We start from the raw sequence: 19,304 nt of genomic DNA on the forward strand, positions 1-19,304 counted from the left end.
TTGCGTATTTACTTTTATTTTTTAATTTGTTTGTGCGAAAAAATGAAAATAATTGATTTTCATGAAAAATCCAAGATGGCCGACAAAAATGGGGTCCTCTGGGCCTTCCGTACAGGATATGACCCGGCAGCAACATATTTCCTTGACCACTGATATCATGCCAACATGTTGGGACCATCAAACCTTTTGTACCCGATCAGCTGAATAAACCCCCCCCCCCAGCCCCCGGACTAATACCCCAGGCTAATATCAAACAAACTATGTCAGTTTATCCGGTAATAACGACCTATATAGACTCCATTGTTGGAAGCCATTATGGATTTTTGGACACACTGGAACCACTAGCTGTCCTTGTAACTTCTCCCAATCTAATACTTGACCCTTTAAACCATGCGTTATACAAAAAAATCATATTCTGCAGGCGGTTATTAAACAAACTGTGTCTGTTTGTAATTAACGATACCCTTTAAACCATGCGTTATTCTAAAAAAATCATATTCTGCAGGCGGTTATTAAACAAACTGTGTCTGTTTGTAATTAACGAGACCCTTTAAACCATGCGTTATACTAAAAAATCATATTCTGCAGGCGGTTATCAAACAAACTGTGTCTGTTTGTAATTAACGAGACCCTTTAAACCATGCGTTATACTAAAAAATCATATTCTGCAGGCGGTTATCAAACAAACTGTGTCTGTTTGTAATTAACGACAGACATTTTATACTCCATTTTTGCAAACCATCTTAGATTTTTGGACATGGAGGACCATAGACTGTCTTTGTTACTTGTCCCAACGTATTCCTTGACCCATTAAACCATGGGTTAGACACCAACATCATATCCCCAAGGCAAATATTAAACAAACTATGTCGGGTTTTGGGGTTTTTAGATAACAACAACTGTTTTAGACTCCAATTTTGAAAGCCATCTCGGATTTTTGGACATAGTGGACCGTTGACTGTCCTTGTAACTTGTCCCGGTTTACTTCTTGACCCCCCCTTGAAATCACCAATGAATAAAACCAAAATAAAAGACACTAAAATACGTAATAGATCAATTAAGAATTTTTAGGCCATATGGCAGCCATTTTTACGCAATCTTGGATTTTCAGGTACCCTGGAGTGCTTATGTTCACTCTTTCCTTATACGCCATCCACCATTGAATAAATGTATGCACCGAAAATGTGTCTAGGGTAGATAAAGTGCCGGTTATTTTAATTTTCAGTTAATGGCGGCCATCTTAGACGCCATCTTGAAAATAACTACTTTCCCGGACGCGGATTTTGGTGGATTTTTAGTATGTTATTTCTGAGATCAAATAGTATAAAAAACCGTTGAAAAACATTTTTGTTACAAGTTTTGGGGGTCAGAATAGAGTAAAAATGGGTGTAGAATGCCGGCCATATTGTGTTTGCCAATTTGAGGATTTTAACATCAAAATCAAGGTTGGCAAACAACAAATTTGAACTCAGCGCCCTCAAATTATGTTAAAACACTTCTCAATTCAGCATTAACATGATTTGCCTAAGGCAGTCTACTTTTCTCAAATCTGGACCTGACTACAACAGCTTTGGCAACTCTTGTATTTAAATATGTGAAAAATGTTTCATCATGACTTTATTCAAGTTCAAAGACACTGATATAATATATATACATAAAGAGACCAGGTCCACCGTTTCAATTTCAAACAAATGGCAGGTCAATGCATGGATTACAAAACAAGTAACACGTATATACCAATATAGAAAAATTATTTAGAGTAACATAAATGCAGGAAAATAATCGTTTAAAGCTGTCGTTAATATCACGTTGAAAGGAAAAAAAAAATCATCAAATTTCCTAAATTAGAGTTGGATATGTAAATGGAGTTAATTAATTATTGCGTATAATCTGAAATGTACAAATAATATTATGAGAGGTGTTACATATCCTATTTTCCACTACGGTGTCGTCCTAGTTATTATTATTATATACGGACGTGATCATTATATGTTTTTGTGTATTCAGATCAACTTAATTAGCTATTGACATCCCAAAGTTATAAAATAAAAATAAGTAAAGTACATTTGCCTTACGCAAAAAAACATAACTAAGCAAATTATCTTGGGCCCTTGGGGATGGTTACGGGTCCAAGTGTCGTACCTCCCCCCAGGTTCGCTCTTTTTTTGCGTAAAATATCGAAAAAGAGGAGTATGGCGAGTTTATAAAGGGTATGGACAAATTCGGTTGGTCAGATTTTTGAATTTGTTGTTCTGAGGAGTTTTTTAAGGCGATGTTTATTATTCCGGTTTACTAGGCCCCTTGCCCCGACTTCTACAGCGTAGAATGACACCGTGTACTCCTTTTCCTTGATCATACTTTGCGACTTTCCTTTGGTGTGCATCATCAATGTTTGTTTCAAATGGGATTATTAATTCGTTGATAATTAACTCTTTATGTTCTTCCTGTAAAATTACTAAATATGGGCGCAAAGTGGTTGTGAGAATGTGGGGAGGTATGGTGCCCCCGGCGATTGAATGCCCTTCTAAGTCCGTATAAATATTCCAGTCAGTCAAATTTTCAAGAAATGTTTTGTGCATGAACCTCAACATGTTATTATGACGCCACTCATATCTCTCAAGGAAGACTGGGCAGTTTGAGAGTACATGATGAAGGGTGCCTGCGGTACCAGGGCAGAATATGAGTGAAGAGAACAATGGTAGGCGAAGCTTAAATATACTTATTACAGAAAAAAGCAATTCGAATCTGTACTGATTCCCAATATTTATCACACACGAATCCCAGCCATGGCGTAATTTCCTTCGGCAAGAAACTGATCCACAATGTGCTGCACTCAACCCAGGTGAGGTAAATGGGTACCGGTAGGAAGTAATTCCTTAAAAAGCTGTGTGCGCTATGAACGCCTAGCTTAGCCGGGTAATATAGGAGCGCCTTGAGCACCTAACAAGGTGGATATGTGCGCAATATAAATACCCTATATTATTATTATTATTATTATTCCATAAACTAAAGACTCTAACAGTATTTGACATAAATACTCTTCAAAGTTTACTACTTATGTTTAAGTACGTACATAACATGCTCCCACCTTCATTCCACAATTTTTATACTCTGAATACATCTATTCATTCTTACCCTACCCGTAACTCTTCAAATTTCCATTTAATCAACCCTAAATTGCTTATTGCGCAAAGATCCATAAGACACCATGGTCCAGATTTGTGGAACTCTCTACCAGAGCCTGTAAAACAATCTTCGTCTCTTCACTCATTTAAGGCAAACGTTAAATCTATGTTATTATCAGAATATTTGAAGTAAAATTTCTGTGTCATATCCTTTTTATCGTGAATTTATTCCTCCTTCGATTTAGTCATTACCAATATCTTCATCATGACCACCATCATCTTCATGGCCTTCATCATCATCATCATCATCATATCACCGTCACCCTTAGCTTTATCATCTTCATACTATAATATTGCATGAATACATGTTTCGTATTTGAAAATGTATGCCCATTCTGCTTTATAAATGTATTAATTAATTCAATTAGTATAAGTTTGGGATTGTCATTTTTTTCAAGCAATCTGCTTATGATGACAATCCTTCTCCTGCAAATTGTGAATATCATATAGTTAATCATTTTTGTCTGAAATTATCTTTTTAATACTCTTTATTTATGATTCATGCCAAAAATGCTAGCATATTATGTTTATTATGTTATGAAAAATGTATTATACGAATGTTATGGATGCAGAAGAAAACAATAAATCAAATCGAATCAAAATTAAATCAAGGTTCCTCAGAGCTACCTGCCCTTTCGGAAGAATTGGTAGGGCAGGTAGCTCTGGGGAACCTTGATTTAAGCTACGCCGACCATTGTTCTCTTCACTCATTTCTTTCACATATTTAAATACAAGAGTTGCCAAAGCTGTTGTACATGTATAATTTCTCACGTTTGTATAATTTATCCCATACATGTACTGTATCTAAGCAATAGCTTTGATCCAGCTGGGGCATGGCGGCTTGTCATTGTTAAAAAACCCACCTACACCTGACAAAGGAAATTAAAATTGGTTTAGTAAAATCTGTTTGTCTGACGGTCAATCGGATCGGGGTCGCCCTAGCCACCAACCCGTCTCTGTGGACTAGTGGTTAAGGCACCAGCGTTCGAAGCTGGGGCCCGGGTTCGATTCCCGGCAGAGACATTTTTTTCGGCATTACCAATTTTTCCAAAAGGGCAGGTAGCTCTGGGGAACCTTGATTTAAGCTACGCCTACCATTGTTCTCTTCACTCATTTCTTTCTTTCATATATATATAAACATATATATATATATATATATATATATATATATATATATATATATATATATATATATATATATATATTTATATATATATATATATATACTTCAGCACCCCAGCCAAAAATCGTTCCCAGAGCCCTGAACATACAATAACTAAAGTACAGATCATTGAGATCTTTGGAATAGGGTAACATGTTTTTATTTATTGAAACCCCAAAAGTAAGACATAACAACTTCAAGTTAATACAAAAGCAGCAACAATAACCTCAAGTCATCTTGCAAAACCGTGTTCTGACTTGAAGTTGATTATATCAAGGATTCGCATTACACTGCTTGGAACCTTCTGTTTTAATTTTCAAAATTAAATAAAGTACCAATCAGTATCGTACGCAGGGGGATGATTACAGGGGTTCAAATCCCCTAAATTTTTTTCGATACCCAACCCCCCACCTAATAATTAACCCCCCTAAAATGTTTGAGTACTTTTTTTATTTAATTTATTTATATTTTTGCTTGTCAATTTTTTTTGGGGGGAGGAAACGACCTAAAATTTATGGTGAAGACCTTTTTTTTGGTTGTCAACATTTCATTCATTCTTGAACCCCCCCCCTTAAAAAATTATGCGTACGCTGCTAGTACCAATTGTCCCCCTCTAATGAAGAAAAAGGGAAAATGAGAAACCAATGAGATAAGGAAATATGTTATCTAATTACGGAAATCAATAAGTGAGCCATGTCAACTAAGAGTAAAGAAAATAACAAAAGTGACCTCAAGTCATTCTACGAGAACATGTATCGACTTGCAGTGGATTTTTATGAAATAATATAATCACACGCCTCATGGAAACCCCAAACGTTAGCCATAACAGCCATGGCCATAACAACTTTAAGTAAATACAATATTAGCAACAATGACTTCAAGTGATCTTCCGAAACCATGTCATTACTTGTAGTCAATTATATGACCGATTACCCTTCCCCTAACATGCCTAAACACAAAATAAAAGAAAATATAAAACAAATGAAATAGGGCAATATGTTATCTAATCATGTAAATCTATGTCTGCCATGTCAACTTCAAGTAAAGGAAATACAAACAACAATAACCTCAAGTCACAATACAAGACCACGCCATGACTTGCAGTGGATTATATGACGGATTTTGATCACACCTCTCACGGTTTCCTTTCCATGTTGGCTGAATCTGCATAGTAACAGTAAGTGTGTGTGTGTGTGGGGGGGGGGGGGGGGTATGTAGTCTTATTCTGACACAGGCACATACAGGCCTACTCAATCAATTCCTTTTTTAAAGTACAATTTGATTTTTAATATCTACAATGCATTCTTCACCATGTATTTTTTTTAACTTGACAAATAAACCAAGATTTTTCACCGAAAAAGAACAAAAAAAGAAAAGAAAAAAGAAGAGAAATTTAGAGAGATAGGGACGGCACTCCCAAGCTCCACCAGTAGTAGGCCTGTTTTGTGCACTTAATCGGATGTCTAAATTGACGAATCTTAGGGAAAGGGCCTGGAACCATTATCACATTCATGACAATTTGAACAAGAAATGCAAAAACAACACAAAACAATTTTTATATCATTATTGAAAATTATATATTTGGTCTTTGAAAATGACTACACTATCAATAGCTCTGCTACAGCCTGCAGATACAACTCGTACAGTAGGCGCGAAGTGGTTGTTCTAATACGCGACTACCCTCCCCTACCATAATCGCTTTGGACGATAAGGTATATAGTACTCTTTGAGATCGAAAAAAAAAGTTTACGAACATGACTTCAGGTCAGGAGATTTGAAGTGTCCTGACTTGAGGTCAACTCACAGGTGTGCATTTCCATTGCTGCATATGTATATATATATATATATATATAAATATATATTTATATAAAGTTCAATACCCGCACTTTTACCTCAATGATAGCAAAAAAAAACAAAGAGAACCAAAATATCACTGTTCTGTTTATTTAAAACATTGCTGAAACTCAATATTTTTTAAATGAACTATCTTTACCTGTTTACAGGCTATAGGTGTCGGACTTGCTTTTTTTTTGACGATCAGCCATGCATAAAGACTTTGCTAACAGTGCGGTAGCTACGATATATATATATATATATATATATATATATATATATATATATATATATATATATACTTGTAAATAATTCAGCATCAACGCAAGACGTAGCTTCCATGTATCTCTTTATTACAAGCTTTCGGCCAATGGGGCCTTCATCAGGCCTATAATGCATTGAAACAAACAGAACAAACCATACAAATAAGGTCGAAATAACAAAGTAAATGTGTAACAAAGGGTACAGAACAGAAGGGTTACACTAAGATAACAAAAAAAACAGAAATTAACAACAGAGGGGGTTGAGTACAGAACAGAAGGATTATAGTAAGATAACAAAAAATAACAACAGAGGGGGTAATGACTTGAACGAGATGGTGGAATACAATAGAAACGATTGGGAAACTTAAGTGTGTGAAAGGACAAGGTATTTACCGGCATTGAAATTAACTTGGGATTCTGTTCATCAGGAGGAGTAGTGAGTCTTGTGTAGGTAATACTGTGAAAAAATGAGGATAATGTTTCAAGTAAAATGATAACTCGTTTCAATATTGTATCTTGTATTTGGGTACATAACTGTATTGATCCGTTTACATAGTATTCAAGTAACTGGTGATACAAGTTGTAGTTTGAGACATAAAAGGGTACATTGTCATGCGCGGGGAAATATATACGTGTAATTTATATTGATGTTTGAGCGGTAAGCAACATAATAAACAAAATAACAGATTAAACATACAGCCATCAGGAGCAAAATAAACATACAGCCATGAGGAGCAAAGAAATTGTAATAATCAATCAAATAATCAGATATAATCAAGTGATCAAGATACTAAAAAGCATACCAAACTGTATAGGGGTAAAGAGATGTGGCTATTAAACTATATGAAGTGGCCTGTTGGGGCGGGTGAGACTGTAAATTAAACAATGAAATAGGTCGAAAAGGTATGTAACGGGTTTAATAATTACCAAACATTATTATGCATACATATATGAATATGTATATATTACACAAGATCAGATAAATTCAAATACAAAAGTAGTTACCTATAATTCCAGTGTCAGTGAGAGTGTGTCGACTGGGTGTGCAGGTATGAGGTAAAGTGAGGTGAAGTGAATGCGTGTGTGTATGTGCGTGTGTGTGCGTGTGTGGGGCATGCAATGGGTCATTGGTTCTAATTATCAACATTGATTCCGTTTGGGGTGAGGGTGCGTAGAGTGGTGATCCAGTATGATTCTCGGTGTAAGATGATTGAGCGGTATTTATTGTTAATCTGTTCTATGGCCATGATTGAAACATCGTTTATAGAATGATCAGGGAGGTTAAAGTGGAGGACATAGGGGATGATTTTATTGTTGTGATTGGTGGTGCGGTTGTAGTTGCGGATTTCTGATCTGGTGTTACTGAATCTGGTGTAGAGTGTGTTTTCTGTTTTACCAACGTATTGTTTATGACATTTTTTGCATGTGATGAGGTATATGATCCATTCAGATTTGCAATTGAGTTGTGAATTGATAGGGTATGTTTGGCCGGTGATCGTGCTGGTATATGTTTGATTTTCTGTTGTGTAATTGTGTAACATGCATCTTTTTGATTGGCAGTTGCGGAAGCCGTTGATGCTGTTATTGTTGTCGTTGTCTTTGTGTCTGTTGTGTTTTGGTGTGGGGTCAGCCGCTTTTGTAAGGAGGTCACGTAAAGTGCGGGCTCTCCTGAAGGCTACCATGGGGGGGGGGGGGGGTCCTGGAAGGTGGTATGAAGTAGCTGGTTTTCTGATAATGTTGGGTTGTGTTTGTGGATGATTCGAGGGATTTTAGCTGTGATGGGGTCATAGGTAACTACTAGGGGGGTTCGGGAAGAAGGGGGGCGTTTGGTGTTATTAAGTAATTGGTCACGTGGGATTTGACGTGCGTGGTCGATTTGTTCCTTCGTGTGTTTGGGGTCGTAGTTACGTTGTGTGAAGTGTTGTTGGAGTGCATTAAGGTGGAAATCGCGGCGCATGGGTTGGGAGCAGTTGCGTGTGATGCGGAGTGCTTGACTGTAAGGGATGCTGTTGAAGATGTGAGGGGGGTGACAGGAAGATGGGAGGAGATAAGCATGGGAGTCGGTGGGTTTGGTGTGTAGGTCAGTTTCTATTAAGTTATTGTCCATTCTTACAGTTGTGTCAAGGAAAGGGACTTCAGAGCGGGATGCTTCAAATGTGAATTTAATTGTGGGGTGGAGGGAGTTGGTATCATTTTGGAATTTGGTGAGAAGTCGGGGGGATGCGGTCCAAATGAAAAAAATATCGTCGATATATCTCTTCCAAGAGCCGTTCAAGATGGATTTTTGTCCGTGGAGTAGTTTTTCTTCAATTGTACCCATGAATATGTTAGCATATGAGGGGGCTACGGGCGTACCCATGGCGGTGCCTTGAATTTGTAAGTAGTGGGTTCCATTGAATTTGAAATTATTGAGGGTCAATGTGAGGTGTAGGAGACGGATAAGGTGGTCAGTGGGTGGGTATGGGTTTTTTCGAGAGTCCAGCGCTTTTTGACAAGCTTTGATACCTTTGATACCTTCTTTGTGAGGTATGTTGGTGTATATATATATATATATATATATATTGTAAAGAAATGGATGAAGAGAACAATGGTAGGCGTAGCTTAAATCAAGGTTCCCCAGAGCTATCTACCCTTTGGAAAAATTGGCAATGCCGAAAAAATGTCTCTGCCGGGAATCGAACCCGGGCCCCCAGCTTTGAACGCCGGTGCCTTAACCACTAGACCACAGAGACGGGTTAGTGGCTAGGGCGACCCCGATCCGATTGACCGTCAGATAGACAAATTTTCGACACTATACCAATTATAATTTCCTTTGTCGGGTGAAGGTGGGTTTCGAACAATGACAAGCCGCCATGCTTCAGCTGGATCAAAGCTATTGCTTTGATACAGTACACGTAGGGGGAACGTATACAAATGTGTAAAGTTATACATGTACAACAGCTTTGGCAACTCTTTTTATTTAAATATTGTAAAGAAATGGATGAAGAGAACAATGGTAGGCGTAGCTTAAATCAAGGTTCCCCAGAGCTATCTACCCTTTGGAAAAATTGGCAATGCCGAAAAAATGTCTCTGCCGGGAATCGAACCCGGGCCCCCAGCTTTGAACGCCGGTGCCTTAACCACTAGACCACAGAGACGGGTTAGTGGCTAGGGCGACCCCGATCCGATTGACCGTCAGATAGACAAATTTTCGACACTATACCAATTATAATTTCCTTTGTCGGGTGAAGGTGGGTTTCGAACAATGACAAGCCGCCATGCTTCAGCTGGATCAAAGCTATTGCTTTGATACAGTACACGTAGGGGGAACGTATACAAATGTGTAAAGTTATACATGTACAACAGCTTTGGCAACTCTTTTTATTTAAATATTGTAAAGAAATGGATGAAGAGAACAATGGTAGGCGTAGCTTAAATCAAGGTTCCCCAGAGCTATCTACCCTTTGGAAAAATTGGCAATGCCGAAAAAATGTCTCTGCCGGGAATCGAACCCGGGCCCCCAGCTTTGAACGCCGGTGCCTTAACCACTAGACCACAGAGACGGGTTAGTGGCTAGGGCGACCCCGATCCGATTGACCGTCAGATAGACAAATTTTCGACACTATACCAATTATAATTTCCTTTGTCGGGTGAAGGTGGGTTTCGAACAATGACAAGCCGCCATGCTTCAGCTGGATCAAAGCTATTGCTTTGATACAGTACACGTAGGGGGAACGTATACAAATGTGTAAAGTTATACATGTACAACAGCTTTGGCAACTCTTTTTATTTAAATATTGTAAAGAAATGGATGAAGAGAACAATGGTAGGCGTAGCTTAAATCAAGGTTCCCCAGAGCTATCTACCCTTTGGAAAAATTGGCAATGCCGAAAAAATGTCTCTGCCGGGAATCGAACCCGGGCCCCCAGCTTTGAACGCCGGTGCCTTAACCACTAGACCACAGAGACGGGTTAGTGGCTAGGGCGACCCCGATCCGATTGACCGTCAGATAGATAAATTTTCGACACTATACCAATTATAATTTCCTTTGTCGGGTGAAGGTGGGTTTCGAACAATGACAAGCCGCCATGCTTCAGCTGGATCAAAGCTATTGCTTTGATACAGTACACGTAGGGGGAACGTATACAAATGTGTAAAGTTATACATGTACAACAGCTTTGGCAACTCTTTTTATTTAAATATTGTAAAGAAATGGATGAAGAGAACAATGGTAGGCGTAGCTTAAATCAAGGTTCCCCAGAGCTATCTACCCTTTGGAAAAATTGGCAATGCCGAAAAAATGTCTCTGCCGGGAATCGAACCCGGGCCCCCAGCTTTGAACGCCGGTGCCTTAACCACTAGACCACAGAGACGGGTTAGTGGCTAGGGCGACCCCGATCCGATTGACCGTCAGATAGACAAATTTTCGACACTATACCAATTATAATTTCCTTTGTCGGGTGAAGGTGGGTTTCGAACAATGACAAGCCGCCATGCTTCAGCTGGATCAAAGCTATTGCTTTGATACAGTACACGTAGGGGGAACGTATACAAATGTGTAAAGTTATACATGTACAACAGCTTTGGCAACTCTTTTTATTTAAATATTGTAAAGAAATGGATGAAGAGAACAATGGTAGGCGTAGCTTAAATCAAGGTTCCCCAGAGCTATCTACCCTTTGGAAAAATTGGCAATGCCGAAAAAATGTCTCTGCCGGGAATCGAACCCGGGCCCCCAGCTTTGAACGCCGGTGCCTTAACCACTAGACCACAGAGACGGGTTAGTGGCTAGGGCGACCCCGATCCGATTGACCGTCAGATAGACAAATTTTCGACACTATACCAATTATGATTTCCTTTGTCGGGTGAAGGTGGGTTTCGAACAATGACAAGCCGCCATGCTTCAGCTGGATCAAAGCTATTGCTTTGATACAGTACACGTAGGGGGAACGTATGCAAATGTGTAAAGTTATACATGTACAACAGCTTTGGCAACTCTTTTTATTTAAATATTGTAAAGAAATGGATGAAGAGAACAATGGTATACCAATTATAATTGGTATAGTGTCGAAAATTTGTCTATCTGACGGTCAATCGGATCGGGGTCGCCCTAGCCACTAACCCGTCTCTGTGGTCTAGTGGTTAAGGCACCGGCGTTCAAAGCCGGGGGCCCGGGTTCGATTCCCGGCAGAGACATTTTTTCGGCATTGCCAATTTTTCCAAAGGGTAGATAGCTCTGGGGAACCTTGATTTAAGCTACGCCTACCATTGTTCTCTTCATCCATTTCTTTACAATATTTAAATAAAAAGAGTTGCCAAAGCTGTTGTACATGTATAACTTTACACATTTGTATACGTTCCCCCTACGTGTACTGTATCAAAGCAATAGCTTTGATCCAGCTGAAGCATGGCGGCTTGTCATTGTTCGAAACCCACCTTCACCCGACAAAGGAAATTATAATTGGTATAGTGTCGAAAATTTGTCTATCTGACGGTCAATCGGATCGGGGTCGCCCTAGCCACTAACCCGTCTCTGTGGTCTAGTGGTTAAGGCACCGGCGTTCAAAGCTGGGGGCCCGGGTTCGATTCCCGGCAGAGACATTTTTTCGGCATTGCCAATTTTTCCAAAGGGTAGATAGCTCTGGGGAACCTTGATTTAAGCTACGCCTACCATTGTTCTCTTCATCCATTTCTTTACAATATTTAAATAAAAAGAGTTGCCAAAGCTGTTGTACATGTATAACTTTACACATTTGTATACGTTCCCCCTACGTGTACTGTATCAAAGCAATAGCTTTGATCCAGCTGAAGCATGGCGGCTTGTCATTGTTCGAAACCCACCTTCACCCGACAAAGGAAATTATAATTGGTATAGTGTCGAAAATTTGTCTATCTGACGGTCAATCGGATCGGGGTCGCCCTAGCCACTAACCCGTCTCTGTGGTCTAGTGGTTAAGGCACCGGCGTTCAAAGCTGGGGGCCCGGGTTCGATTCCCGGCAGAGACATTTTTTCGGCATTGCCAATTTTTCCAAAGGGTAGATAGCTCTGGGGAACCTTGATTTAAGCTACGCCTACCATTGTTCTCTTCATCCATTTCTTTACAATATTTAAATAAAAAGAGTTGCCAAAGCTGTTGTACACGTATAACTTTACACACACATATATATATATATATATATATATCTACATATATATATATATGTATATATGTAAATATACATACATATATATACATGTACATATGTGTGAGTATATTCATGTTTATATTGTAAGTATTATCAATTGAACTTTCAAACTAAAGTTTAAACATTTTTAGTCATATGATTTCCTTATTGAAAATCTGATACCCCCGACCAATGACTTTGGGTATCCTGTCTCCAGATTGTTTGAACTCACTCATACGTGAATAAGGAATCCTTTGAGTTAAATAAGATGACTTAGCATATTTTAAGCCTTACGATGATAAGTACTTTGTTTATTGTATTCATGAAAATTAAAGTTATTATAAATCGTCGACAATTCTCTGTTTTGCGCTGTCGATACCTTCATTTGTTAAATTCCTGAAAAATTATTCGGAAGTAATGTCTGAAATATTATTATATATATCCAATCATTGCGTTTTTATTCAAAAGCCGACTGTCACACTGGTAGATACAATCCGTTTACATCAAACGCAATTTTCATAACCTTAATGTTAATTTTTTTCCATTCAAAGCTTATGGCAATAATACTCACCAATAGCGCATGAGTTAAATCATTAAAGATGAGGATGAAGATGTAAAACGTAAACACAAGAACATCAATGAACATTTATTTTAATAATTTGCTTCAGATACAAACTTACGCTTACGGCTTCGTGACAATTTATACGACTGATTTCGCAAATTCGTCAACTTTGGTGAAAGGCAACAAACAGGATCACAGGAATCAGAAACCGGTTCTCTTGTAAACAGCGAGAAGCTTAAAATAGTTCCACGGCGGTAAATGTATTATGTTACACCTAACAATAACTGCATGAAGAAGTGGGAATGCATGGTTTTATGGTTCATTTTCTTTCTACCATGCCCACGTAACGAAAAAGGGCGTCTTCAGTGCGCCAATGAATTTGGCTTATCTCTGAATATGCATGCTTATTTCCAACTTCTTCCTGGTGTGTTAGTAGAACAACAATAAACCAAAAACCACACTGGTAATTTTATTTCGTTGATATTTATTGCAGACAAGAACATTAAGGCTTCATGGATATTCATTAAAGACAAATTAAATAAAGAATATAGGTATTTTGGTCACAAAGGTAGCTGAAAGTGTAATCAAGATTGAATATACCTTTTCCCATTTTGAATGTGATCCTGATATATCGCATGATACATGTGTTGATATAATCACGGGCTTGCATGAATTTGTTTTCCATTTCCCAAATCAATAGTAATGCAATTTCATAAAAACCCATTGTTTGCTAATAATCTGAAGAAGATGTATTGGAAGAAAAAAACAAGCTATAAGAGATATGCAAAGAATCCAAGTAAAAATAGTCTTAATTTATATTTGAATGCAACAAAAAATTAACAAAATAAATACTTTTCTTCTAAATTTCTAAGTTTGAGAGGGAATACCAAAACATGGGAAATAATTAAAAAATATCATGATTATAAATTCTTAAAGTCGCTCTGAAAATTTTCAAACTTTCAAAGAATACAATGAATTTATTCAGGATCCTTCGATGATTGCGGAATCTTTTAAAAATTACTTTGTAATATTAGTAAAAATCTTGCCAACAGTATCAATTGTAATGGTTATGAATACTTTTTTTATGTAAAGCTTAATTTTCAGTATGTTCTTAAAACCAATTACAGAAAAATAGATCATAGCTGTTTTGTATTCATGGAGAATAGCAAGGCACCTTGTTATGACTCCATACAAAATTACGTCGTCAAGAAATCTATTCATGTATTATCAAGGCCTTTGTGTTATATATTTAATATATGTGTTAGTAAAGGTGTTATACATGTGGCAAAGAGTTGTAAGATTTGTTAAGATGTACCAGTGTATAAGGGCCTTTTCAAACGAGAATCTTGAATCATCATTGTAGTCAGGTCCAGATTTGAGAAAAGTAGACTGCCTTAGGCAAATCATGTTAATGCTGAATTGAGAAGTGTTTTAAGCATAATTTGAGGGCGCTGAGTCCAAATTTGCTGCTTGCCAACCTTGATTTTGATGTTAGAATCCTCAAATTGGCAAAAACAATATGGCCGCCACTCTACACCTTTTTTACTCTATTCTGACCCCAAAAACTTGTAACAAAAATGTTTGTCAATAATTTTTGGTCCTATTTGATCTCAGGAATAACATACTAAAAATCCACCAAAATTCGGATCCGGGAAAGTGGTTATTTTCTAGAGGGCGTCTAAGATGGCCGCCATTAACTGAAAATTAAAATAATCGGCACTTCATCTACCCTAGACACATTTTTCGATGCATGCATGTATTCAATGGTGGAGGGCGTATAAGGAAAAAGTGAACATAAGCACTCCAGGGTACCTGAAAATCTAAGATTGCGTAAAAATTGCTGCCATGGCCTAAAAATTCCCAATTCATCTATTACCTATTTTAGTGTCTTTCATTTGGGTTTTATTCATTGGTGATTTTCAAGGGTAAAAAAGTAAACCGGGACAAGTTAAAAGGACAGTCAACGGTCCACTATGTCCAAAAATCCAAGATAGCTTTCAAAATTGGAGTCTAAAATAGCTGTTGTTATCTTAAAACCCGACATAGTTTGCTTAATATCTGCCTTGGGGATATGATGTTGGCATCTAACCCATGGTTTAATGGGTCAAGAAATACGTTGGGACAAGTGATAAAGACAGTCTATGGCCATGATGGTCCTCCATGTCCAAAAATCCAATATGGTTAAACCATTTTTGCAAACTTTGCAAAAAAATGTCTGTCGTTAATTACAAACCGGCATAGTTTGTTTAATAACCACCTGGAAAATATGATTTTTTAGTATAACGCATGGTTTAAAGGGTCAACTATTAGATTGTGACAAGTTACAAGTTACAGTTAGTGGTTCCAGTATGTCAAAAAATACATAATGGCTTCAAAAAAATGAGTCTATATTGACCGTTCTTACCGAAAAACTGACATAGTTTGTTTAATATCCGCCTGGGGTATATGATTATGTTGTCTAAACCTTGGTTTCAATGGTCAAGTAATACATTAAGATAAGTTACAAGGGCAATCAATGGTCCTGTAGGTCTAAAAATCCAAGATGTCTTCCAATTAAGGAGTCTAAAATGGCTGCTGATACTTAAAAATTGACATGATCTATTTAGTATCCATCTTGGAGATATGATTTTGGTGTCTACACTATGGTTTCAAGGGATAAATAATACTTTTTGATTAGTTACAATGGTATGAAGCAGTCCATTTAAGCTATTATTTAAAGATGGCTTTCAAAATGAGTCTAAAAAGATTTCCATCACCTAAACATAGTCATAAATAGGTGAACAAAATCTACACTATTGTAGTTTGAAGACTAAAATAAAAAAACAGGACAAATATAAAGGATGTTAAGTTTTTCTTTTCGTCGTAAAAAGTCCAAAGCGACTTCTAAAATTGCGTAAAAATGACCGCTGTCCCCTAATCTTGAAACCATAGGATAGTCCTAAGGACAAAATTACGTGTCTTGAAATACTTATCAGTGAATTATGGAACTTTTTATGTGAAAGTGTACCTTAGTTTTTAAAGTTTGTTTTTCGGATGTTTACTTATTGTTGCACCACCATCTAATTATGTCACGAATTCTTGTAAAACACATTTTCATGAGTCTTAAAAACAGAGACACCAAAATAGTGGCACTAGATGGGATATGAAGTATTGTCGTTCTTTTATCAATGGTGGCCAATTCGAATGTGATTTTTGGAGCGTTCTTCAATTTTTTTTTACAAAATGGACAATGGTGTATCCATGTAATTCGTCTTCACCTGTATCATTTGACCTTTTGAAATCATGAGAAAGACACAAAAATGTTTCTAGGTAGATAGTATATGCACTTTTGCAGCCAGATTTTAAAGAAATAACTATTTTTAAGCTATCATCATTTTTTTTGCAAAACTGCACCACTGATAAAACATGAAATTTTTCCAATGTAATTTTTCCCTATGGAACCTTGATGTTTTTATATGTTTTATTTTATTCTCGGTAGACCCCAAGGTTATTTCTACCAGGTGGATATTATATGAATTTGGACCATTTCAAAGATACAACGTCCAGACGTCCATTATAGACGCCATTTTGGAAGGTCATCTTGGATTCTCTGACACACTCACTGACTATCTTGTTAACATGTCCTGATTAATTATTTGCTTTGAAAGCTTTTTGATGATTTTGATTTTGAATTTGAGGATTTACTTTAGTTTTGGAGTTGATGGTACAATGACTGCCGTTGTGGACGCTTTGTTGGATTTCCAGGTAGCCTTGACGACATGTTGAATAACCATCACCTTTTGTAGCTATGACCTGTCTCAATAGACTTTGTTTAATCCTAACATGCCTAAGTTTCATGAAATAGACATCTATACCCTAAAGGTTATGACATTTCAAAAACTTAACATCGGTTAAGATATTATGTTGACTTCGCCGCCGCCATGGTCATCACCGCCGCACAGTGGGCCAGGAGAGAGCAAAAGTGCGCCAAAACTAATTTTTGGTCATGGAACAAATATTGTTTTTTTCATGTTCTAAGCAAAGATAAGAACCTGTAGAATGCCTCTATACAATATTTCTCCATTAAATTGATTTTTAGTTGCCCATTTTTATTCAATATTACCGGGAAATGACTCTTTACGGCTACCGCATGTGTAAACGACACGTTTTAGATATTTCACTGTTTTAACAAAACGGATTGCTGAATTTATTTCTAATTCACGGTGCTTTTTGATGAATGATTGTTTTAAGTGATCAAAGATTTTCAAGATAAAATGATAATCCCTTCAGAGGCAATTTTGGACGAAACCATTTCACAATGGGCGGTTTTAGCAACTTTTTTTTTTCATGAGCAATTCTTTTACAAATTGCTGCCGATTGCTGCGCTGTAAATACCATGACGGTCTCTGTTATAGTTTATGCTTTAAGGCCCGTTTACACCGCATCCGGCACGGCGACCGTGCACGGCATTCCGGCACGGCATACGGCACGCCGTGCTGTTTTCCAGTTTCCACTGCCCCACGGCACGGCAATAATACCGTGCTCGGATCCCGTCCAGCAGGCAAAAACCGTCCAATGTACCCATGAAAACCCAAAGCAAAGAAGCCTGCTTCAGGCGTGGCAAGAAGTAATTTTTGGGTTTTCGTGTATCTATGTCCTATGTATAAATTAATCTTGTCTTGAATTCCACCAAGAAGCATCAATCTGACGAACTGCTCATTGGACAGACACAATTATTCTTTGTTTTTCACTCATCTATACGGGAATGGATCGTTCTATTTAAATGTAATTGAATTTTGTCATGATTACTCTTTTTATTATACACTTTGCTTTCCATACTTCACTTCCCATTTCTATGCCATTGTCACCTGTTCATCTCATTCCTTAGTTTATACATCAGATTCTATTGCCATTCCAACTCCACATGTTTCTATTGTCTTCTCATTTATATTCAGAACATTCTTGTTCATTCATGACCTCGTGCTCAATGGTTCACCTTTCACCCTCAGTTCTTCCACTTTTCTCGATTTTTCTATTCTCTCTGTTTCTATTAGTTAAATTGGTTATACGAAGTTATTTCTGAACATATTTGAATACGGTATATTATTTGTTTAAAGGTCAGATCCACCCAAGAAAACTGTTGATTTGAATAAATAGAAAAAAGTCAAACTAGCATAATTCATGCAGAATCGGATGTAAAATAAGAAAGTTATGAATTTTTTAAAGTTTCACTTATTTTCACAAAAGAGTGATATGCACACCGCAGTGATATGCAAATGAGACAGTTGATGTCCCTTACTATTTCTTTTTTTATTCTTTGAAAAATACAATATTTCATTTATTTGACAATAATGACCAACTTGACTAAACCAATGCTAATTCTACATGTTCAGGGAGGAATTAATTGTTGTTTCTCTTGACAATGAGAAGAAAATTACATTTCATATTTCATATAATAAAATACAAAATAAATAGTGAGCGAATGACGTTATTAGTCTCCTCATTTGCATACCGATCAGGATGTGTAAATAAAATTTTGTGAAAATTAAGCGAAACTTTAAAATGTCATAACTTTCTTATTTTACATCCGACTTTGATGATATTTTCAGTGTTATTCTTGTTGGATATTTCTCTTTTATTTAAATCAACTTTTTGGTTGGGGTGGACTTGTTCTTTAAAAGCAATGCCAAGTGAGGTCTGGCCCCATAAATAAGAGCAACACTGGACTTAATTTTGTCGACATCTTTATTTTTAGTTTAGTTCAGCTCCAAATGTATTTGAGATTCTTCAGCAATCTACATTATATTTGTTGTTGAAAAAAAAGTGATGCTCATCAATTTATTACAGAAAAAAAATAATACGAGATATATAAACAAATAAAATGCATGGGGCGTCAAAAAATTTCTAGAAGATGAATGTATTCTTTTTATTTAACCATCAACTTTCTTTTGTCAGTATTCTTCATGTCCAGGGGCCCATTTTAAAAGTACTTTAACATTATGGCAACTACCATGGAAACCACAATTATAATTGGATGTTGCGCCATATTAAAGACAAAGTTATGATAGTTGTACCTCTCTATGAAACAGGCCCCAGGAGTGTCATTGCCATTCTGTTTAGAAATGAAATTTTGTTTCTAACATTTTGTCATATTTTAAACAATCCTAGATCTCTGT

At 37.1% G+C, this 19,304-nt stretch overlaps 1 non-coding gene across 1 annotated transcript; it reads left to right on the plus strand.

Moving 5' to 3' along the window:
* The first annotated feature begins 4,137 nt into the window (after positions 1-4,137).
* TRNAR-UCG (transfer RNA arginine (anticodon UCG)) lies at positions 4,138-4,208 on the plus strand. Its single transcript has one exon. It is a non-coding gene; the product is annotated as a tRNA-Arg (tRNA).
* Positions 4,209-19,304: the final 15,096 nt, after the last annotated feature.

Source organism: Lytechinus pictus, chromosome 13, assembly GCF_037042905.1.
Source record: "Lytechinus pictus isolate F3 Inbred chromosome 13, Lp3.0, whole genome shotgun sequence".
Lineage (NCBI taxonomy): Eukaryota > Metazoa > Echinodermata > Echinoidea > Temnopleuroida > Toxopneustidae > Lytechinus > Lytechinus pictus.